The sequence below is a fragment of the Salmo salar genome, chromosome ssa01 (assembly GCF_905237065.1).
Source record: "Salmo salar chromosome ssa01, Ssal_v3.1, whole genome shotgun sequence".
NCBI lineage: Eukaryota > Metazoa > Chordata > Actinopteri > Salmoniformes > Salmonidae > Salmo > Salmo salar.
This window is the reverse complement of record NC_059442.1, coordinates 146,792,759-146,817,470: the sequence shown is the minus strand read 5'-3', so window position 1 is coordinate 146,817,470 and position 24,712 is coordinate 146,792,759. Positions and strand designations below refer to the sequence as shown.

At 43.3% G+C, this 24,712-nt stretch overlaps 1 long non-coding RNA gene across 1 annotated transcript; it reads right to left on the bottom strand.

Annotated features, from left to right (window-relative positions):
• Window positions 1-3,967: 3,967 nt before the first annotated feature.
• LOC106567839 (uncharacterized) lies at window positions 3,968-18,144 on the bottom strand. Its single transcript, XR_001320181.2, has 3 exons — window positions 17,943-18,144; window positions 16,738-16,825; window positions 3,968-4,172 (listed from the first exon to the last, which is right to left on the bottom strand). It is a non-coding gene; the product is annotated as an uncharacterized lncRNA (long non-coding RNA).
• Between the last annotated feature and the right edge of the window lie 6,568 nt (window positions 18,145-24,712).

Below are 24,712 nucleotides of genomic sequence, written 5' to 3'. Positions count from 1 at the left end.
GCTGTGTGTAATTTTTTGCCTTAGTACTCTCCTAACATAATCTAACTTTATGCTTTCGCCGTAAAGCCTTTTTAAAATCGGACAACGTGGTTGGATTAAGGAGATGTTTATCTTTCAAATGGTGTAAAATAGTTGATTGTTTGAGAAATTGAAATTATTAGATTTTTGCTATCTTGTCAAGCAATCCCGTTACCGGGATGAGAGCAGGGAGGGGTCCCATAGAGGTTAAATTACATTTTGTTCTTACTATGTATTGCATGTTTGAGGAGATTGTATGCAGTTATAAATGTTTTCAACTCCTTAATAAATGGCCAGAAAGTTTCAACTTTCTATAAGGGTATTTTTTCAGCAGTTATAAATGTTGGTAACTCATTTGTTAATGGTCAGTGGTTTGCCATTTTATAATAAAGGTATAATTTGAGCAGTTATACAGGTTGATAACTCAGTTATAAATGTTCATAGGTCTGTCACTTTAAAATAAGGTATACTTTTATTAGTTATACATGTGGGTAAATAATTTATAGATGATTTGAGAGTTCACACAGAGCTTAGACATACACTGCTCAAAAAAATAAAGGGAACACTAAAATAACACATCCTAGATCTGAATGAATGAAATAATCTTAATAAATACTTTTTTCTTTACATAGTTGAATGTGCTGACAACAAAATCACACAAAAATAATCAATGGAAATCCAATTTATCAAGCCATGGAGGTCTGGATTTGGAGTCACACTCAAAATTAAAGTGGAAAACCACACTACAGGCTGATCCAACTTTGATGTAATGTCCTTAAAACAAGTCAAAATGAGGCTCAGTAGTGTGTGTGGCCTCCACGTGCCTGTATGACCTCCCTATAACGCCTGGGCATGCTCCTGATGAGGTGGCGGATGGTCTCCTGAGGAATCTCCTCCCAGACCTGGACTAAAGCATCTGCCAACTCCTGGACAGTCTGTGGTGCAACGTGGCGTTGATGGATGGAGCGAGACATGGTGTCCCAGATGTGCTCAATTGGATTCAGGTCTGGGGAACGGGCGGGCCAGTCCATAGCATCAATGCCTTCCTCTTGCACGAACTGCTAACACACTCCAGCCACATGAGGTCTAGCATTGTCTTGCATTAGGAGGAACCCAGGGCCAACCGCATCAGCATATGGTCTCACAAGGGGTCTGAGGATCTCCTCTCGGTACCTAATGGCAGTCAGGCTACCTCTGGCGACACATGGAGGGCTGTGCGGCCCCCCAAAGCAATGCCACCCCACACCATGACTGACCCACCGCCAAACCGGTCATGCTGGAGGATGTTGCAGGCAGCAGAACGTTCTCCACGGCGTCTCCAGACTCTGTCACGTCTGTCACATGTGCTCAGTGTGAACCTGCTTTCATCTGTGAAGAGCACAGGGCGCCAGTGGCGAATTTGCCAATCTTGGTGTTCTCTGGCAAATGCCAAACGTCCTGCACGGTGTTGGGCTGTAAGCACAACCCCCACCTGTGGACGTCGGGCCCTCATACCACCCTCATGGAGTCTGTTTCTGACCGTTTGAGCAGACACATGCACATTTGTGGCCTGCCGGAGGTCATTTTGCAGGGCTTTGGCAGTGCTTCTCCTGCTCCTCCTTGCACAAAGGCGGAGGTAGCGGTCCTGCTGCTGGGTTGTTGCCCTCCTACGGCCTCCTCCACGTCTCCTGATGTACTGGCCTGTCTCCTGGTAGCGCCTCCATGCTCTGGACACTACGCTGACAGACACAGCAAACCTTCTTGTCACAGCTCGCATTGATGTGCCATCCTGGATGAGCTGCACTACCTGAGCCACTTGTGTGGGTTGTAGACTCCGTCTCATGCTACCACTAGAGTGAAAGCACTCTAGTGGTAGCATTCAAAAGTGACCAAAACATCAGCCAGGAAGCATAGGAACTGAGAAGTGGTCTGTGGTCACCACCTGCAGAACCACTCCTTTATTGGGGGTGTCTTGCTAATTGCCTATAATTTCCACCTGTTGTCTATTCCATTTGCACAACAGCATGTGAAATGTATTGTCAATCAGTGTTGCTTCCTAAGTGGAAAGTTTGATTTCACAGAAGTGTGATTGACTTGGAGTTACATTGTGTTGTTTAAGTGTTCCCTTTATTTTTTTGAGCAGTGTACTTACAGGCAGTATTGAGTACTCATCACTACATACATGAGAGAAGATTCAACACTTTGTTAAACATGTTCAGTCAATGAATGGTGTGTATGAAGACCAAAACATTCAATGTTGTGAGAAGATAGCTCCTCCATTGTTTCACAAACCAAAGGTATTACGGTTACCATTTCACACCAGAGCATTCACCATACTTGGACTATCACAGAGAAGTGTGTTGATATAATCTGGTTATGTTAGAAATTATGATTGAATAACATCCTGGAAGTAAATTTGGCCAGGGCATCAGGGTTTCAAAGGTGGGTCAAGATATATCATGAAAACTAACCTCTTCTAATCTTGGGACAGAAAACAAATGCATCAAACCCAAAACTAAGAAAATAACTATTGTTCAATTGTGCAACATTTTGAAAATAAGGTTGCATGATGGTACATGTATAAATGGTTAATAACTGAAGGTACACTTCATGAACAAAAGTATGTGGACACCTGATCGTCGAATATTTCATTTCAAAATCATGGGCATTAATATGGAGTTGGTCCCACCTATGATGCTCTAACAGCCTCCACTCTTCTGGGAAGGCTTTCCACTAGATGTTGGAACATTGCTGTGAGGACTTGCTCCATTCAGCCAAAAGGGCATTAGTGAGGTCGGGCACTGATATTGGGGGATTAGGCCTGGTTCGGTGTTGGCGTTCCAATTCATCATAAAGGTGTTCGATGGGTTTGAGATCAGAGCTCTGTGGAGGCTAGTCAAGTTCTTCCACACCGATCTTGACAAACCACTTCTTTATGGACCTCGCTTTGTGCACAGGGGCAGTGTCATGCTGAAACTGGAAAGGGCCTTACCCAAACTGTTGCCACAGAATCGTCTGGAATTTCATTGTATGCTGTAGCGTTAAGATTTCCCTTGACTGGATCTAAGGGACCTAGCACGAACCATGAAAAACAGCCCCAGACCATTATTCCTCCTCCACCAAACTTTACAGTTGGCACTATGCATTGGGGGCAGGTAGCGTTCTCCTGGCATCCACCAAACCCGGATTCATCCGTCGGAATGCCAGATGGTGAAGCGTGAATCATCACTCCAGAGAACGCGTTTTCACTTTCCAGAGTCCAATGGCAGCAAGCTTTAACCCACTCCAGCCGAAACTTGGCATTGCGCATGGTGAACTTAAGCCTGTGTGCAGCTCTCGTCCATGGAAACCCATTTCATGAAGCTCCCGACGAACAGTTTTTGTGCTGGCGTTTCTTCCAGAGGCATTTTGGAACTTGCTAGTATTGCAACCGAGAACAGATGATTTTTACGCGCTACAGCACTCGGCGGTCCCGTTCTATGAGCTTGTGTGGCCTACCACTTTGTGGCTGAGCCGTTGTTGCTCATAGACATTTCCACTTCACAATAGCAGCACTTACAGTTGATCTGGGCAGTTCTAGAAGGTGCAGAAATATGATGAACTGACTTGTTAGAAAGGACGAATCCTTTTGACGGTGCCACGTTGAAAGTCACTGAGCTCTTCAGTAAGGCCATTCTACTGCCAATAACTGTCTATGGAGATTGCATAGCTGTGTGCTCGATTTTATACACATGTCAGCAACGGGTGTGGCTGAAATAGCCAAATCCACTAATTTGAAGTGGTGTCCACACACCTTTTTTTATAGTGTAAATATTGGCTCACTATTTGGCAAACACTGACCAGTTATTGCAATATTTTGACGAAAACCCTTTACAAATGAAACCTTATTATAAAAAGTGTGACCCCCAACCCTAAACCGGGTTTGTATCCAAATCCCAACCCTACCCTCCCCATACACTGATACATCACACTCTTTCCCTTCTTTGAGCCCACCCCTCTCTTTATACATGTTTTTGTTTATTCTGATGTTTTGTTTGATGTTTTGTCACATGTATTATTAGTAGTAGTACAATGGGAGAGGTGGATCCTGTCCTGGACAATGCAGATACCATTGTGATGATGGTCCACTTGACGGGGACAACCTGGCACTCTTGGAAGATCCTTCAACTGCTCCGCTACCAGAGGAATAGGAAGAGAGAGAGAGCGAGAGAGGGAAGGGGGTGGGGGGGTGGGGGGTCAGAGAGAGAAAACAGAGAACGATTGCCATTACTACAAGGGATCAGAATCGCATATATGTCCCTGATTGAGAACCATACCCGGCCAAAACAAAGAAATACAAAACATAGAAGAAAGGACATAGAATCCCACCCTAGTCACACCCTGGCCTAACCAAAATAGAGAACAAAACCCTCTCTATGGCCAGGGCATGACACCCAGAGTCTGCAACACCACTAAGCAAGGGGCACCACCAAGCAAGCGGTACCATGAAGACCAAGGAGCTCTCCAAACAGGTCAGGGACAAAGTTGTGGAGAAAACAGATCAGGGTTGGGTTATAAAGAAATATCTGCAACTTTGAACATCCCACAGAGCACAATTAAATCTGTGGAATTTGGCACCACTACAAACCTGCCAAGAGAGGGCCACCCACCAAAACTCTTAAACCAGGCAAGAGGGGCATTAATCAGAGAGGCAACAAAGAGACCAAAGAAAACCCTGAAGGAGCTGCAAAGCTCCACAGTGGAGATTGGAGTACCTGTCCATAGGACCACTAAGCTGTACACTCCACAGAGCTGGGCTTTATGGAAGAGTGGCCAGAAAAAAAGCCAATGCTTAAAGAAAAAAATAAGCAAACACATTTGGTGTTTGCCAAAAGGCATGTGGGAGACTCCCCAAACATATGGAAGAAGGTACTCTGGTCAGATGAGACAAAAATGAAGCTTTTTGGCCATCAAGGAAAACGCTATGTCTGGCGCAAACCCAACACCTCTCATCACCCCGAGAACACCATCCCCACAGTGAAGCATGGTGGTGGCAGCATTATGCTGTGGGAATGTTTTTCATCGGCAGGGACTGGGAAAATGGACAGAATTGAAGGAATGATGGAGGGTGCTAAATACAGGGACATTCTTGGGGGAAACATGTTTCAATATTCCAAGAAGGCAAAAATAACTGAACTAAATGACTACCGCACCATAGCACTCACTTTTGTCATCATTAAGTGCTTTGAGAGACTAGTCAAGGATCCTACCAACTCCACCTTACCTGCCACCCTAGACCCACTTCAGTTTGCATACCACCCTAACAGGTCCACAGACGATGCAATCGCCATCAAACTGCACACTGCCCTATCCCATCTGGACAAGAGGAATACCTATGTAAGAATGCTGTTCATTGACTACAGCTCAGCATTCAACACCATAGTACCCTCCAAGCTCATCATCAAGCTGGAGGCCCTGGGCCTCAACCCCGCCCTGTGCAATTGTGTCCTGGACTTTGGCGGGCCGACCCCAGGTGGTGAAGGTAGGAAACAACCTCTCCATGTTGCTGATCCTAAACACTGGGGCCCCACAAGGGTGCGTGCTCAGCCCCCTCCTAAACTCCCTGTTCACCCACGACTACGTGGCCATGCACGCCTCCAACTCAATCATCAAGTTTGCAGACGACACAACAGTAGTGGGCTTGATTACCAACAACGACGAGACAGCCTACAGAGCGGAGGTGAGGGCACTCAGAGTGTGGTGTCAGGAAAACAACCTCTCACTCAATGTCAAAAAAACAAAGGAGATGATCGTGAACTTCAGGAAACTGCAGAGGGAGCACGCCCCATCAACATCGAAGGGACAGCAGTGGAGAAAGTGGAAAGTTTTAAGGTCCTTGGTGTACACATCAACAACAAACTGAAATGGTCAACCCACACAGACAGTGTGGTGAAGAAGGCGCAACAACGCCTCTTCAACCTCATGAGGCTGAAGAAATTTGGCTTGACACCCAAAACCCAGACTAACTTTTACAGATCCACAACCGAGAGCATCCTGTCGCGCTGTATCACTGCCTGGTACTGCAACCGCTTTGCCCTCAACCACAGGGTAGCCTAGTGGTTAGAGCGTTGGACTAGTAACCGAAAAGTTGCAAGATCGAATCCCTGAACTGACAAGGTAAAAACCTGTCATTCTGCCCCTGAACAGGACAGTTAACCCGCTGTTCCTAGGCCGTTACTGAAAATAAGAATTTGTTCTTAACTGACTTGTCTAGTTAAATAAAGGATAAATAATGTATTTATTTTTTAAAGTGGAGAAAGTCAAGGGGTCTGAATACTTTCCCGAAGACACTGTAAATCATAATCCTGTCATGTCACAATAAATCTCAATCAAATCAAATGTTATATGTCACATACAAGTGGTTAGCAGATGTTAATGCCAGTGTAGCGAAATGCTTGTGCTTCTGGTTCCGACAGCGCAGTGATATCTAGCAATTAATCTAACAGTTCCCCAACAACTAGCTAATACACACAAATCTAAAAGGGGTGAATGAGAATATGAACATATAAATATTTGGATGAGTGATGGCTGAGTGGCATAGGCAAGGTGCAATTGATGTTATATAATACAGTATATACATATGATGTGAGTAATGTAAGACACAGTTGAAGTCGGAAGTTTACATACACTTAGGTTGGAGTCATTAAAACTTGTTTCACAACCACTTGACAAATTCCTTGTTAACCATCTATAGTTTTGGCAAGTCGGTTAGGACATCTACTTTGTGCATGACACAAGTACATTTTTCCAACAATTGTTTACAGACAGATTATTTAACTTATAACTCACTGTATCACAATTGCAGTGGGTCAGAAGTTGACTGTACCTTTAAACACCTTGGAAAATTCCGGAAAACGATGTCATGGCTTCAGAAGCTTCTGATAGGCTAATAGACATAATTTGAGTCAATTGGAGGTGTACCTGTGGATGAATTTCAAGGCTTACCTTCAAACTCAGTGCCTCTTTGCTTGACATCATGGGAAAATCAAAAGAAATCACCCAAGACCTCAGACAAAAACCTCCACAAGTCTGGTTCATACTTGGGAGCAATTTCCAAACGCCTGAAGGTACCATGTTCATCTGTACAAACAATTGTACGCAAGTATAAACACCATGGGACCACGCAGCCGTCATACCGCTCAGGAAGGAGATGAACATACTTTGGCGCAAATGGGTCTTCCAAATGGACAATGAACCCAAGCATACTTCCAAAATGTAAAAATGGTGCAAAAAGTGCAAATCAATCCCAGAACAACAGCAAAGGACCTTGTGAAGATGCTGGAGGAAACAAGTACAAAAGTATCTATATCCACAGTAAAACGAGTCCTATATCGACATAACCTGAAAGGCCGCCCAGCAAGGACAAGCCACTGCTCCAAAACCGCCATAAAAAAAGCCAGACTACGGTTTGCAACTGCACATGGGTACAAACATCATACTTTTTGGAGAAGTGTCCTCTGGTCTGATGAAACAAAAATAGAACTGTTTGGTCATAATGACCATCGTTATGTTAAGAGGAAAAATGGGGAGGCTTGCAAGCTGAAGAACACCATCCCAACAGTGAAGCGCGGGGTGACAGCATCATGTTGTGGGGGTGCTTTGCTGCAGGAGGGACTGGTGCACTTCACAAAATAGATGACATCATGAGTGAGGAAAATTATGTGGATATATTGAAGCAACATCTGAAGACATCAGTCACGAAGTTAAAGCTTGGGCGCAAATGGGTCTTCCAAATGGACAATGACCCCAAGCATACTTCCAAAGTTATGGCAAAATGGCTTAAGGAAAACAAAGTCAAGGTATTGGAGTGGCCATCACAAAGCCCTGACCTCAATCCTATAGAACATTTGTGGGCAGAACTGAAAAAGTGTGTGCAAACAAGGAGGCCTACAAACCTGTCTCAGTTACACCAGCTCTGTCAGGACGAATGTGCCAAAATTCACCCAACTCATTGTGGGAAGCTTGTGGAAGGCCACCCGAAACGTTTGACCCAAGTTAAACAATTTAAAGACAATGCCACCAAATACTAATTGAGTGCATGTAAACTTCTGATCCACTGGGAATGTGATGAAAGAAATAAAAGCTGAAATAGATCATTCTCTCTACTATTATTTTGACATTTCACATTCTTAAAATAAAGTGGTGATCCTAACTGACCTTAGACAGAGCATTTTACTGGGATTAAATGTCAGGAATTGTGAAAAACTGAGTTTAAATGTATTTGGCTAAGGTGTATGTAAACTTCCCACTACTGTATGTAAGCATTATTATAGTGGCATTGTTTAAAGTGGCAATGTTTAAAGTGACTAGTGATCCATTTGTTAAAGTAGCCAGTGATTAGGTCTCCATGTAGGCAGCAGCCTCTCTGAGTTAGTGATTGCTGTTTTGCAGTCTGATGTCCTTGAGATAGAAGCTGTTCTTCAGTCTCTAAGTCCCAGCTTTGATACACCTGTACTAGCCTCGTCTTCTGGATGGTAGCGCTGTGAACAGGCAGTGGCTCGGGTGGTTGTTGTCTTTTTACTTTTTTTGCCTTCCTGTGACATCGGGTGCTATAGGTTTCATGGAGGGCAGGTAGTTTTCCCCCGGTGATGCGTTGTGCAGACCGCATCACCCTCTGGAGAGCCTTTTTTAAAACCTTTATTTAACTAGGCAAGTCAGTTAGGAACAAATTCTTATTTACAATGATGGCCTACCCCGGCCAAACCCGGATGACGCTGGGCCAATTGTGCACCGCCCTATGGGACTCCCAATCACGGCTGGATGTGATGCAGCTTGGATCCGAACCAGGGACTGTAGTGACGTCTCTTGCACTTTTTTTTATTTAACAATGGAAGGGAGTTAAGAACAAATTCTTATTTACAATGACGGCCTCCCAAGGAACAGTGGGTTAACTGCCCTTCTGGGTGTAGATCGTGGCTTCCCCCTCTCTCACTCTCTCCTACACCCAGGTTCTATTATCTCAGGTTGTAAATTCCTGGTGGGGACTGTCTTCCCATTTTCATGCAGAGAGCGAGACCACAGAGTGAACAAAGAATTTCATGATGCCGAACTCCTAAATCCCCAAAATGGGAAAATGTCCACTTGTGAGAATGAAGGAAGGGTCCGTGGACACTTAAGGGACAGTTACGTTGAGTGTGTTTCATTTGGTGACTTCACGAAGGACAGGAAACACACATATCTATATCTCTGAATGTGTACATTTCTCAATTATGGTGTTTGCATCTAATTCTTGTATAAAATGAATGAGTAAAGATGAAACTATTTGTGAAATGATGTAATGTGATGTTAAACCTTTAATGTGAGAGAATTGTATTCCTTTGACGTTTAACTAAGTCATTGGCCCACCCCCGTGAGCACAGACATGATCTGGCGTCATGGAACTGCCTTTCTACCCTTACGAATAAAAAGCCCCTCCAAAGAAAATCCTCTTCAGACTAAGCAAACCCACAGCGTGAGCTGTGATCGGGAATAGTTATTGAATTCCTAACCATACCACGTGGAGCATTGGCCACACGGCTGGAAATGGTTCAACTCTGAGACTATAGATCTCTACAGAATAAGAGCAAATCTTAGATACTATAGTCGTGGCCAAAAGTTTTGAGAAGGACACAAATATAAATTTTCACAAAGTTTGCTGCTTCAGTGTCTTTAGATATTTTTGTCAGATGTTACTATGGAATACCGAAGTATAATTATAAGCATTTCATATGTGTCAAAGGCTTTTATTGACAATCACATGAAGTTGATGCAAAGAGTCAATATTTGCAGTGTTGACCCTTCTTCTTCAAGACCACTGCAATCCGCCCTGGCATGCCGTCAATTAACTTCTGGGCAACATCCTGACTGATGGCAGCCCATTCTTGCATAATCAATGCTTGAAGTTTGTCAGAATTTGTGGGTTTTTGTTTGTCCACCCGCCTCTTGAGGATTGACCACAAGTTCTCAATGGGATTAAGGTCTGGGGAGATTCTTGGCCATGGACCCAAAATATCAATGTTTTGTTCCCCGAGCCACTTAGTTATCACTTTTGCCTTATGGCAAGGTGCTCCATCATGCTGGAAAAGGCATTGTTTGCCACCAAACTGTTCCTGGATGTTTGGGAGAAGTTGCTCTGTGTTGGTACCATTCTTTATTAATGGATGTGTTCTTAGGCAAAATTGTGAGTGAGCCCACTCCCTTGGCTGAGAAGCAACCCCACACATGAATGGTCTCAGGATTCTTCACTGTTGGCATGACACAGTGGTGTCATGACACAGATGGTAGCGTTCACCTTGTCTTCTCCGGACAAGCTTTTTTCCGGATTCCCCAAACAATTGGAAAGGGGATTCATCAGAGAAAATGACTTTACCCCATTCCTCAGCAGTCCAATCCCTGTACCTTTTGCATAATATAAGTCTGTCCCTGATGTTTTTCCTGGAGAGAAGTGGCTTCTTTGCTGCCCTTCTTGACACCAGGCCATCCTCCAAAAGTCTTCGCCTCACTGTGTGTGCAGATGCACTCATACCTTCCTGCTGCCATTCCTGAGCAAGCTTTGTACTGGTGGTGCCCCAATCCCGCAGCTGAATCAACTTTAGGAGATGGTCCTGGCACTTGCTGGACTTTCTTGGGCACCCTGAAGCCTCCTTCACAACAATTGAACCGCTCTCCTTGAAGTTCTTGATGATCTGATAAATGGTTGATTTAGGTGCAATCTTACTGGCAGCAATATCCTTGCCTGTGAAGCCCTTTTTGTGCAAAGCAATGATGACGGCACGTGTTTCCTTGCAGGTAACCATGGATGACAGAGAAAGAACAATGATTCAAAGCACCACCCTCCTTTTGAAGCTTCCAGTCTGTTATTCGAACTCAATCAGCATGACAGAGTGATCTCCAGCCTTGTATTCGTCAACACTTGTTACGCCCCTGAAAAAGGGGGGAAATAATCACGAGAGTGATACGGTATTGTTTCCTCAATAACCTTTAGTGCAATCATTTTACCAAAGTAACACATTTTACAAAACAACAGATCTACAGGAAAGAGCTAGTGTTGTAGGGTACAAGGCTTATTCAAGTCACAACAGTATACACTGTAATTCACTGAAACATATACTAATTTCAATATAACTGTCAAGCACAAAGCTTTAACTCAGTAAACCATAACTCAATATATCAACAGTCAATAAAGTGTTTGAAAAACCATTATACAAATAACACCACAAAATATCTTATTGACAACGCACATGTTCATTCACGATCGACATAAAATGGCAGCTACTCTCAGTACGAAGCTAGCCTTTGCTGCAACTGAGCAGGGCTCATATTACTCTCTGCAAACTTAACTCTAACTTCCTCAAGATGTTTCTAAGACACACCTTAAACACTCTTGACATGTTAGCGAGTTATTACATTTAAATGACTGTTTTATCATCAATAACGTACCTGAAAAAGGGGAGAAATAATCACGAGCGTGATACGGTATTGTTTCCTCAATAACCTTTAGTGCAATGAGGAAAAACCCGCGATTTCCCCGCGAACTTGGGTGGAGACCAGAGCTATCGATCTCAGGCTCATAGATTAAGAGCATTTAGTAGATTACAGATTAACACTTTTCCCCTTCAATTAGGCACCACAAAATAAAGTAATCAATATAATGTTTACACATTCCTTTTAGAATTCTTACCCTTTGTACACTTGACGGATTTGAACTTTTTAACACAATTATATGAATGTTATCAATCTCTATCAACTAATACAGAGTGCATGATCTTTTTAACCTTAGATGTTTTAAGATCCTCACATACTATGAACTTACTAATACTTTTGAATGTATAACAGGCTGTGAGTATTTCCTTTAACCTGTCACACACTCACACCTGGGTTAATGAGAGAATCACTGACATGATGTCAGCTGGTCCTTTTGTGGCAGGGCTGAAATGCAGTGGAAATGTTTTTGGGGGATTCAGTTCATTTGCATGGCAAAGAGGGACTTTGCAATTAATTGCAATTCATCTGATCACTCTTCATAACATTCTAGAATATATGCAAATTGCCATCATACAGACTGAGACAGCAGACTGTGAAAATGTATATTTGTGTCATTCTCAAAACTTTTGGCCACGACTGTAATTACTGGTCTGCAGCTAGAAATTATGTAAACCTGGAATGCGAATACCGACAACTGCCGAAACATCTATTCTATGAGAACATTTCTGAATGGTACTCTGAAGTATCCATTCTAACCACGAAAGACTGATCTTCAGGGAAAAGAAAGAAAGAGAGAGAGACTCGGATGAACTCTCCAGCAGACGGACCGGATTCTAACAGAGAAGACCACAATGATATACACCATAAATATGTACTTGCATTTGTTCTCGAATGAGCGGCCGTTCATATGCAAAGGATTAGCCTTTCAATGTATATGATTATAGACTGTGTAATGAATCCATTTTGTCTTTCCCGCTCTCTCTCAGTCCACACCCCCTACCCTTTGTCCACCAAATACCTCCTGCATTGTCTTGGCTGTGTGCTTAGGGTTGTTGTCCTGTTGGAAGGTGAACCTTTGCCCCAGTCTGAGGTCCTAAGCGCTCTGGAGCAGGTTTTCATCAAGGATCTCTCTGTACTTTGCTCCATTCATCTTTGCTTCAATCCTGACTAGTCTCCCAGTCCCTGCTGCTAAAAAACAACCCCACAGCATGATGATGCCCCCACCATGCTTCACAGTAGGGATGTTGCCAGGTTTCCTCCATATGTGATGCTTGGCATTCAGGCCAAAGAGTTAAATCTTGGTTTCATCAGACCTTTGGCAAACTCCAGGCGGGCTGTCATGTGCCTTTTACTGAGGAGTGGCTTCTGTCTGGTGCAGTGATGGTTGTCCTTCTGAAAGGTTCTCCCATCTCTAGAGGAACTCTATAGCGCTGTCAGAGTGACCATCGGTTCTTAGTCACCTCCCTGACCAAGACACTTCTCCCCCGATTGCTCAGTTTGGCTGGGCGGCAAGCTTCGAGTCTCATAGCAATGGGTCAGAATACTCACGTAAATAAGGTATTTCTGTTTTTCATTTTTCATAAATTTGCAAAAATGTCATTATGGGGTATTGTGTGCTGAATTTTTTGGGAATCCATTTTAGAATGAGGCAATAACGTAACAAAATTGGGAAAAAGTCAAGTGGTCTGAATACTTTCCAAAGGCACTTTATAAGGTCATATGATTGAAGAAAAAAAAACGCCCTCATTATTTTTAGTAGCACCATGAGGAACTCCCCCAACACCCCATTCCGCCCCACCTTGCCAAATGGCTCTGTGGGCATGTTGCAAAACACAAGTGCCACCGGTTTAAGATTTCAGATCAGCAAAATTCCTTTGTCCTCCCCCCCTTGCCACCACAGGATTGTTAATACAGTTTGTGTTTTAACTGATTTTGAGAAGCTGCCAAACTGCCATCCACCCCTGACTAAAGTCAATATGACTCGATCAGGATTAATGAATTAAGGTGTGTGTTGGCTCCAATACCTTTATATGTTCCTAATCCATAATAAATAATAAGGTGCTATATTACACTGTTGAAATCCATGATACAATATAAAGAATGCAGAGCCAGCACACTGCCATCCGTTGTCCATTGTTATACCCGACTCATATGCATTACATTACCTAGCTACTGTAATACATGCCAACCCAACAGATACAATGACTATGGCAGAACCTGTCTCAATTTAGACCTGGTAACACCATGTTGACACATCCCTGGCCTTTCTCTAGAAAACACCCATCAGCTATCCATTAGTTTCACTGAGATGTTTGTAGCATTTGGCACATTGACTTAGACTAGGTCCTGGTTTAGCCCACATTTGTCATGACTGAGTCAGTCAAACACAATGCCGATCAGAACAGCAAGCATTTAATGTTGTACATTGTCTCTCAGGGACAGTGTGTCTTAGGCTTGTTGACTGTAGAGCTATTATACTGAACAAAAATAAACGCAACATGCAACAATTTAATTGATTTTACAATTCATATGAGGAAATCAGTCAATTTAAATAAATTCATTAGGCCCTAATCTATCGATTTCACATGATTGGGCAGGGGTGCAGCCATGGGTGTGCCTGGGAAGGCATAGGCCCACCCACTTGGGAGCCAGGAGCACCCACTGGGGAGCCAGGCGCAGGCAATTAGAATATTTTTTTCCCCACAAAAGGGCTTTATTACCGACAGAAAAACTCCTCAGTTTCATAAGCTGTCCGGATGGCTCGTCTCAGACGATCTCACAGGTGAAGAAGACGGATTTGGAGGGCCTGGGCTGGCGTGGTTACACGTGGTCTGTGGTTGTGTGGCAGGTTGGAAGAACTGCCAAATTCTCTAAAATGATGTTGGAGGCGGCTTATGGTAGAGAAACATTCAATTATCTGGCAGCAGCTCTGCTGGACATTCGTGAAGTCAGCATGCCAAGTGCACGCTCCCTCAAAACTTGAGACATCTGTGGCATTGTATTGTGTGAAAAAACTGCACATTTTAGATTGGCCTTTTATTGTCCCCAGCACAAAGTGCACCTGTGTAATGATCATGGTGTTTAATCAGCTTCTTGATATGCCACACCTGTCAGGTGGATGGATTATTTTGGCAAAGGAAAACATTTCACTAAGAGGGATGTAAATTAATTTGTGCACAAAATTTGAGAGAAATAAGCTTTTTGTGCGTATGGAAGATTTCTGGGATCTTTTATTTCAGTTTATGAAACATGGGACCAACACTTTACATGTTGCGTTTATAATTTTGTTATTAAGTATAGCTATGGTTCTTTTTACATGACTCATGGGAAACCACAACCACTACTGACCAGGCCACTGTGATCAAATGTGTACGGCATTTTACGGTCAATGTTCTATACCACCTGATTCTGCTGATCATGGAGTATTAGTGCTGGGTTGAAATAAAAGCCTGCACACAATGAGGCTCTCCAGGAACAGGAGTGAAGAACACAAGCCTACAAGTAGAACTATTGACCTTCCCAGTGCAGTATCTGTGACTACCGTCTCACAGACTAACCCGTTGCGCTTACCTCGGTCATCATGAAGTGCTTCGAGAGGCTGGTCATGGCCCACATCAAGGCCAGCATGCCAGGCATGCACAGATCCACGGAAGATGCCATTTTCATTGCTATTCACATGGCCGTAACACATCTGGACATCAGGAACACTGACTACAGTTCAGCATTCAACACTATTGTTCCCTCCAAGCTCGACACCAAGCTCTGGACACCACCCTCTGCAACTGGATCCTGGACTTCCACAGACTGTGAGGATTGGCATCAATACCTCCTCCACACTGACTCTTAACACGGACCCCAGGGGTTGTCCTCAGCCCTCTGATGTACTCCCTGTTCACCCACAACTGCGTGACACCAATGCCATGATCAAGTTTGCTGATGACACCATGGTGGTCGGCCTGATAACCAACAACGCCCTGTCAGCCTATAAGGAGGATGTGAACTGGGATTGTGGTGCTAGGACAACAACCTCTGCTTCAATGTCAGCAAAACAAAGGAGTTGATTGTTGACTTCAGGTAGCAGAGGAAAAAACATGCCCCGATCCACATCAACAGGACTGCAGCAGAGAGAGAGAGTAAGTCCCAACAACACCGCCACTCTTGTCAAGGGGGCACAACAGCATCTCTACTTCCTAGGGTGGCTGAAGAAATTTGGCATGCCACCCTCGGCCCTCTTCAAATACTACTGCTGCACCATCGAGAGCGTCCTGGCCGGTTGCATCACGGCCTGGTAAGAAAATTGCTCTGTCCACGACCGCAAAACCTTCCAGCGGGTGGTGAAGACAGCCCAGTACATCACTGGGAATGTGCTCCCACCCATCCAGAACATCTACTCAAAATGATGCCAGAGGAAGGCCCGCAGCATCATCAAGGACCCCACACACACACACCCAGCCACGAGCTGTTCACTCCCCTCCGTCGGGAGACGGTATCGGAGCATGAGATCTGATACCAACAGGCTCAGAGACTGTTTCTATCTTAAAGCCATCAGACTGCTGAACACTTGAAACGGACTGACCACCTGCCGTGATTCTCTGCATCTTAGCACACATTCACTAACCTCACACACCCACACAGACATATATACGTGCTAAATACTGAAAAATGTAAACACTTGCCCCCCAATCCCCACTTCCTCAAAACACTTGTATTATACTTTTGCTAAAATGTTTATTCTATTCTACTGAGCCATTTACTTTATGTTCGTATTCTTATTTCTTAGTGTTATTGCATTGTCGAGAAGGAACCTGCAAGTAAGAATTTCCTTGGATGGGGTATACCATGTGTATCCTGTACATACGACTAATAAAACTTTAAACATAATATAATAGAGATTAGTGTCAGTTTACTAGGCTGATACTGTTGATCAGCAGGGTTTATAAAAATGTATTCATATCAATATGATTGTGGATGTCTCAGAGTCAATGGAGTGTTGTAATGTAGCTCTGTCGTGACAAGTTTCCCCTACCTTAATACACTTCCATATGAGCGCAACTCCCAACTATAATCACCCATTTGTGGTTGGAATCTAGTAAGTCTGTGGTTGCCATGGATGGCATGGCAGAGGAAAGTTGTGTATTGTTGGCATATTGTGACTTATGTTGTGAAGTTGATGTCTATGGGCTTTTGTGTGTGTTGTGTTGTGTGTGTGGGATGCTGGTACTGTTGGTGATACTTTACCTGTTATCGTAGGATGAGAGCAGGCCTGCACCTCAGCAGACAGAGTTATCCTGGATCACCACAACCTCACCTGGGGAATATGGAGTGACTGAGGAGGAGTAGATGAAGAAGAAAGGAGGGTGAACATGAGTAGAGTGGATGTGTTTAGAGAGGTATAATAGAGATATGAAAATGGACAATATGATAGATGGATAATTGAGGAGGAAGGGAGAATAATGAAGGAGGAGAGAGAATGGGGTAGGTGGAAAGAGGTGAAGAAAAAGAAAAAATGTAGTTCCTACACATTACGTACAGATGCTCCAGTGAATCTCTTAAAATAGCCCGAAACATATGATCACATTCTGCTGTTCGAGTCAGGCATGCGGAAGGGACAATGGGGGGAAATTCTGATCCATTTTCTTATACCATTTCCTTGAAATGATGCCTCCTTTTTCCATTCTTCTCTAACCCTCTCATCTTTCACACCTGATTCCTCTCCTCTACTCATCTTGAGTACGTCTCTCTCTCTCTCTCTCTCTCTCTCTCTCTCTCTCTCTCTCTCTCTCTCTCTCTCTCTTCTCTCTCTCTCTCTCTCTCTCTCTCTCTCATTCCTGAACGTTTGGAATGTTTCTTCAAAGAGCGGTCTTGCCACAGTTCCCTAACCACATGATAGGTATTGTATTCTGGTTTCCCTTAGCTGCAAAGGTACATATTACAGAGACTGGAGTTGAATAGAGCCTTGATAGAGCCTTCAATCTGAGTCATTGCGGTATACATAACAGGTGTTGTAGATAATGCAGCCATTATACTGTTGTCTCAGGTTAAGTAATAAAATCACACCTTATTTTTAATATCGCTATTGCTCTTGAAACAGGTTTTTTCTCCCAGGCTCTATCAGAGCAGGTTTCTTTCAGTCCATCCTCCTTTTGTACTTATTTTATTCCTCGCTTCATCTTGTAGCCAGAACTAGTGGTAATGGTGAGCAACTGTATTTTCACTTCTTTATAGTGTGTGGGGAAGTTAGTGTAGAAGATTCACAAAAGATAGATTTACAAAAAAATATTTTGAGAGGAATCTTTTGTTTCCCACGGTTACGTAAGCATCCAATTTGTTTAAGAATTTACAGAAGATTATAGCAGGTCTGCAGGCTTATATTCAAATCATTCAAACTGTGTAGGTGAGTGTGTAGACATATGTGATGGGAGTGTGTGTTATTGAATAATTACCTATTTCGTGATAAAGCGACCCCTGCTTCGCTGTGACCAAATTTGATTTCCTGGGTGAGGGCACCTTGATCTTTATCAGGTCATCACAAAACTGCTTCCACTGACCTGCAATGCAAAGTAGACATGTCGTTGTAAAATGTATTTAATTGAAATGTTTTACTACTATAATTTGTTTTGCATATGTTCAGTTCATCATCTTGGTGAAATGTACCCCTCACCCACTTCAATTTAAATACAAAAGAGAGTATTAATTAAGAGATTCATTTCAGTAGAATGCCAATCAAACCTCTTTCTCCAACCAGGTTCTTCTACTTAATGTGCATTGTCATGGCCTTATGCATGCATTACCCCTTGGCCATAAATCAGTAGATGTATTCCAGATGTCAGACCTCTGTCAGCACATTAAGACACAAACCTCAACACCTGTCATTATACATGTAGCAGAGAATTCAGTGTCTTTAATAACACCCTCCAACTGAATAGCACTGTTTCTAAGTAGGAGAGCAGGTGTATCAAGTATTCAGAAGAATGTCCAGCTCCAGAATGATTGAGGTGATAAGGTTGCTTTTTTATGATTTACATTTTTATAGATTTTTCACAGCCACAACATAAATAAGAACATCACCAGGGTTTTTTACGACGTTGCACTCTTCAGAGCCTTCAGGCATCATAGCTATTTTCCTGTTTTCATTGGTGCGCTGTTCTTAAAATAAAAAATGTGGTTGAGAAGGAACGCAGGGAGGAAACCCGTAAGACCCTGTCAGAAATAGGACCTTGGGTTAAAGGGGCAACCTGCAATCGGCACATTCATTTTTTTACTTAAGGTAATAATATTATATAGCCACTGATTCTTGTAGAATACAACTTAGAAATGCCTCATGAGCCCCATCCCTCACCAGTTTATCAAAACAGTGTTGTTTGAACTGCAGATTGTCCCTTTAAAAACTAAGTCAAAGAAGAATGCTCTCTCTTCCCTATATCTGAGCCCTACTCTCAGTCTTCTAACCATTCCGGTAATTCAGATAATAGACACCATTCATGTCCAAAACAAGTACTTCAGCATCAGACAATAAGGAGGAATACTTGAGGACAGACAGACATCCGACAGACAGGCACAGCCAAACCTATAATTAAAACGCCTATCCCACACTACCACAAACCTTTGCTCAATACAATATTGCAGTGATACTGAAGTTCATAACAGTCACTTAAAACCATTAAAGTTATCAAAAAGGTTCAAATTGTTGTGAGGACTATGGTGTCATTTAAAGCTGGAATCCTTAATGGTGAAATTGCCACGTCAGTTCGCGATATTAGAACAACAAAGAAGTTACAGAAAATGTTTTCCCCTAAGACATCATTGCACGCGCTATTGAAAAGAGAAAAGAACAATATGTACTGCACATTTTGTTACCATGCTGTGTGATGTAAAAAGCTCAGGGATGGGGCTGGAGAAATGTAACCACACTCAAATTCACAGACAGAGCCATGGATTCAACAACTGACCATCCAGGATTTCAACATTATATTTTTTTGTCATGTTTTGAGGCTATCCAGTGTTTGTTTACATTTACATTGTAGTAAAACAATCTTATATAATCAGGTTCTGATGGGGTTCGACAGTTAAACTAAGCTCATGAGGCATTTCTAAGTTATATTCTTAAAGAATCAATGGGTATATATATCATTAATGCATTCATTAAGTCCAAAAATGGATGTAGCAACTGTAGATTTCCTCTTTAAAGAAAATAAATGAGTCAATACCACAACTAAATGTAGTTAATGTAAGTTCAATCAGTAAGGCTGGTCTGAATGTCCCATCTTACGTTAACTTTGGTTCAGCAGTACGTCATATTCACATTGTTTCCTTTAACATGGGCACAGCGGGAACTTTATACTATTATGTTCACAATTGTTTTCATCAACAAAACAATGCCCTGTCACTCCTTCTCCTCTACTATCAATTAACAATTTGGAGAGTGTCAGTCAATCATCCTCTAGCCCATGGATTCCCAAACTTTTTTGCTTTGTGAACCACCAATTGAGTTGTCTTGAGTCGTAACCCTCCTTAACGGTGGAGCAGTGAAAAAACATACACGGACCAAAGATATGGGGTCAATTTCACGCCATATGTATTGAATACAAAATAAAATAAATCATGAACATGAAAAATAAGGCTCAGAATGTAAACATTGTATTTTCGAGGACGGGTGAAATAATGGGTGTTGAAATCAAAAACCAAAGAATTGAAAGCAAAATGTATAGCACTGTAAAGAAAAATAAGACATCAAAAGCAAAACCCCAAAATTTGTAATCAAATCATTTTCAAGCGAGAGCAAAACTCTATGAAATAAAACAATTGCAAAAATATTTTTGGGTTAAACTTTCCCAGCAACCAATCCTATTGAATACATTTTGCCTACGCTCTTGCCTGCATGTACTACCATTTGGTTACGCTACTTGTATCTTTGCTTTCACTGCCAGTCTTTTCGGTTGCGAGTTTTGGCATTCTTTTTCTGTGAAGGACGGGGTTTAGAGGGAGACGTAGACAATGAGTCTCCATTGGTTCGCTAGTTTTAGAGTGACGGTTCGTCTTAACCCAATCAATGAACATGATAGACAGGCTTTTTTTTTATTGCCTACTTAAGTAGACGATCTGACTTCACCTCGTTTTAGGGTTTTAGCTAACATACTTCAAAATTGTCAGTCACGGGTCAATAATGTACAGATATTAGAAGCATGTCTATCTAATACATTTAATGACAAACCATCTAACTACTTAGGTAAACATATGAATTACCTGTTGCACAACGTTCGGCGCAGGTGTTGGTAACTGATTCGCCATACACCTGTGCCGAACGTTGTGCAACAGGTAATTCATATGTTTACCTAAGTAAATAGATGGTTTGTCATTAAATGTATTAGATAGACCTGCTTCTAATATCCATACATTATTGACCCGTGACTGACAATTTTGAAGTACGTGATGCGTTGTGCAGACCTCACTACCCTCTGGAGAGCCTTACAGTTGTGGGTGGAGCAGTTGCCGAACCAGGTGGTGATACTCTCGATTGTGCATCTGTAAAAGTTTGTGAGTGTTTTCAGTGACAAGACAAATTTATTCAGCCTCCTGAGGTTGAAGAGGTGCTGTTGCTGACGTACTGGACTGGGCAGGCCTGATGCGTGGGGCTGGCTTTGGAGGCGCCAGACTAGGGACACGCACCTCAGGGCTAGTGCGAGGAGCAGGAACAGGACATACTGGACTGGGCAGGCGCACTGGAGGCCTGATGCGTGGGGCTGGCTTTGGAGGCGCCAGCCTAGTAACACGCACCTCAGGGCTAGTGCGGGAAGCAGGAACAGGGTACACTGGGTCCTGGAGACGCACTGGCGGTCTGGAGCATACAGCCTGCACAACCCTTCCTGGCTGAGTGCTCAACCTAGCCTGGCAACGCTGAGGAGCTTTCACCGATCGCACCGGCCTTTGAATGCGTCTGGGCAATACAGTGCGCATTTCTGCATAGCTCGGTGCTTTCTTGATCCGTCGCTCCCCATAATAAGCATGGGGAGTTGGCTGAGGTCTATTGCCCCCCCCCCCAAAAAAAATATTTGGGGCTGCCTCTCACACTTGCCACTCGGTGCGTATAACGCCTCGTAATGGCGCCGTTCCGCCTTGGCTGCCTCCAGCTCCTCCTTAGGGGGCCGGTACTCCCCAGCATGGTGCCATGGTCCTGCCCCATCCAGGATCTCCTCCCAGGTCCATGACTCCTTATAGCTCCTCTGCTGCTCCTTCCTCCGCTGCTTGGTCCTCTTTTGGTGGGTGGTTCTGTCACAGTCGTCGTATGGAGTGGACCAAAATGCAGAGGGTATGTGAATCATTTTCTTTTATTTAAGAGGAAACATAACACTGAAACAAAACAACGACGAAAAACAGTCCTGTAAGGTGTTCAGACTATACACGGAAAAACAAGAGAAAACTAACCCACTTAAATATGGACTCTAATCAGAGGCAACGAGATTCACCTGCCTCCAATTAGAGACCAACCCCAAACAAATCCAACATAGAAATAAATAAACTTGATAAACACATAGAAATAGAAGAACATAGAACCTTAACCAAAAACCCCCAAAACCCCAAAACACCCCATGCCACGCCCTGACCAAACTACAATAACAAACCCTTTTTACTGGTCAGGACGTGACGTGCGGAGGGAATAGCTACACTGTTTGTATTCGGTCATGTTTCCGGTTGCCTTGCCATGATTAAAAGCAGTGGTTCGCGCTTTCAGTTTTGTGCGAATGCTGCCATCTATCCATGGTTTCTGGTTGGGGAAAGTTTTAATAGTCACTGTGGGTACAACATCACCGATGCACTTGCTAATAAACTCGCTCACCGAATCAGCGTATAAATCAATGTTGTTGTCTGAGTCTATCCGGAACATATCCAGGTCCACGTGATCGAAGCGATCTTGAAGCGTGGAATCAGATTGGTCGGACCAGCATTGAACAGACCTGAGCACGGGCATTTCCTGTTTTAGTTTCTGTATATAGGCTGGGAGCAACAAAACGGAGCCTCAGGATATGTGGTTTCCAGTTTACATAGAGTCCAATGAAGTTCTTTCAGGGCCGTCGAGGTGTCTGCTTGGGAGGGATATACACGGCTGTGATTATAATCGAAGAGAATTCTCTTGGTAGATAATGTGGTCAGCATTTGATTGTAAGGAATTCTAGGTCAGGTAAACAAAAGGACTTGAGTTCCTGTATGTTGTTATGATCACACCACGACTCGTTAATCATAAGGCATACACCCCCGCCCTTCTTCTTACCAGAGAGATGTTTGTTTTTGTCGGTGCGATGCGTGAAGAAACCAGGTAGCTGTACCGACTCTGATAACGTATCCCGAGTGAGCCATGTTTCCATGAAACAGAGAATGTTACAATCTCTGATGTCTCTCTGGAAGGCCTCTCCCTTGCTCGAGTTTCATCTACCTTGTTGTTAAGAGACTGGACATTGGCGAGTAGTATACTCGGGAGCGGTGAGCGATGTGCCCGTCTACGGAGCCTGACCAGACGACTGGTAATCTGCCCCTTTTGCGGCGCTGTTGTTTTGGGTCGCCAACTGGGATCCGATCCATAGTCCTGGGTGGTGGTCCAAACAGAGGCTCCGCTTCAGGAAAGTCATAATCCTAATCATAATTTTGGTAAATTGACGTTGCTCTTATATCCAATAGTTCTTCCCGGCTGTATGTAATAAGACTTAAGATTGCCTGGGGTAACAGTGTAAGAAATAATATATAAAAAAACAAAATACTGCATAGTTTCCTAAGAACGCGAAGCGAGGCGACCATCTCTGTCGGCTCCATCCTCATCCTCTCTCTGCATGACCAGGGTGAGAGAGTCTCCGCCAGCAATTTATGACCTGGGCAATAAAACCTGGGTTTAGGAGAGAGAGAATGAGAGAGAGAGAGGGGGAAGCCACGATCTACACCCAGAAAGGGCCACGTCATGACACTAGCTTCTCTGGTCCAAAGTTCAAAGACATTAAAAGTTCCTAGATAGAAGCCATTCCTCCGTAGGTATAATTCTATGGCCCTAATTCAGATGCAAGATACCAATCTTTTCAAGCCAAGCCTCCTCCACCCTCTTTTGCTTTCTGCCCACCCACAAAGTTTCAGTTGCATCTCGCGCCCAACCCCTGTCTTTCCATCACGCATGTAAACAACTCACTGAGTTATAGCTTGCCCGTTCCATAACAAGCTGCAATCTGCACTGCATGATTGGTAAAGCAATTTAATGTTGAGCTATGTGGTCGACGAGGACAGACGGCCGACCGGTGCTGGGGGGGTCCCTCTGGGAGTCGAGAGGGCAGGCAGAACACTCCTCGTTCACCCCAGGTGAGTCAGCATCAAACTCACCCAGAACCCTCTGTTGGTCATGTTTGTTTTAATTTTTTTTCTTGATTTTTCTCCCTTTTCCCAGGCTCTAGTCGATTCAGGCGCAGCTGGGAACTTTATGGATCGCGGACTCGCCTTCAAACTGAGAGTTCCGCTGGTGCCGTTAGATTCCCCCTTCCCCGTGCACTCCTTAGATAGAGGTTTTTGGACATAAAGAGGGACATATCGAACAAAACAAACATTTCTTGTGTAACATGGAGTGCAACCATATGAAGATCATCAAAGGTAAGTGATACATTTTAATGCTATTTCTGACTTTTGTTACTCCTCTTCTTGGCTGCTAACTGTTTGTAATGATTTGTCAGCTGGGCGCTGTTCTCAGATAATCGCAAGGTTTGCTTTTGCTGTAAAGCCTTTTTGAAATCTGACACAGCGGTTGGATTAACAATAAGTTTATCTTTAAGCTGGTGTATAACATTTGTATCTTTTATGTATGTTTATTATGAGAATTTAGTTTTGTTGAGTTTCATGCTCTGCAATTTCACCGGCTGTTGTTTGAGACAGTGTTTTACTGAACAAAACGCTTAACAAAACGGATTTTTTTTTATATAAAGAGGGACTTGATCGAACCAAACAAACATTTATTGGGTAACTGGGAGTTTTGTGAGTGTAACCATATGAAGATCATCAAAGGTAAGTGATTAATTTTGTCGATATTTCTGACTTTTGTTACTCGTCTACTTGGCTGGTTACTGTTTAATGATTTGTCTGCTGGGCGCTGTTCTCAGATAATCGCATGGTTTGCTTTCGCCGTAAAGTCTTTTTGAAATCTGACACCGTGGTTGGATTAACAAGAAGTTTATCTTTAAACCCATGTATA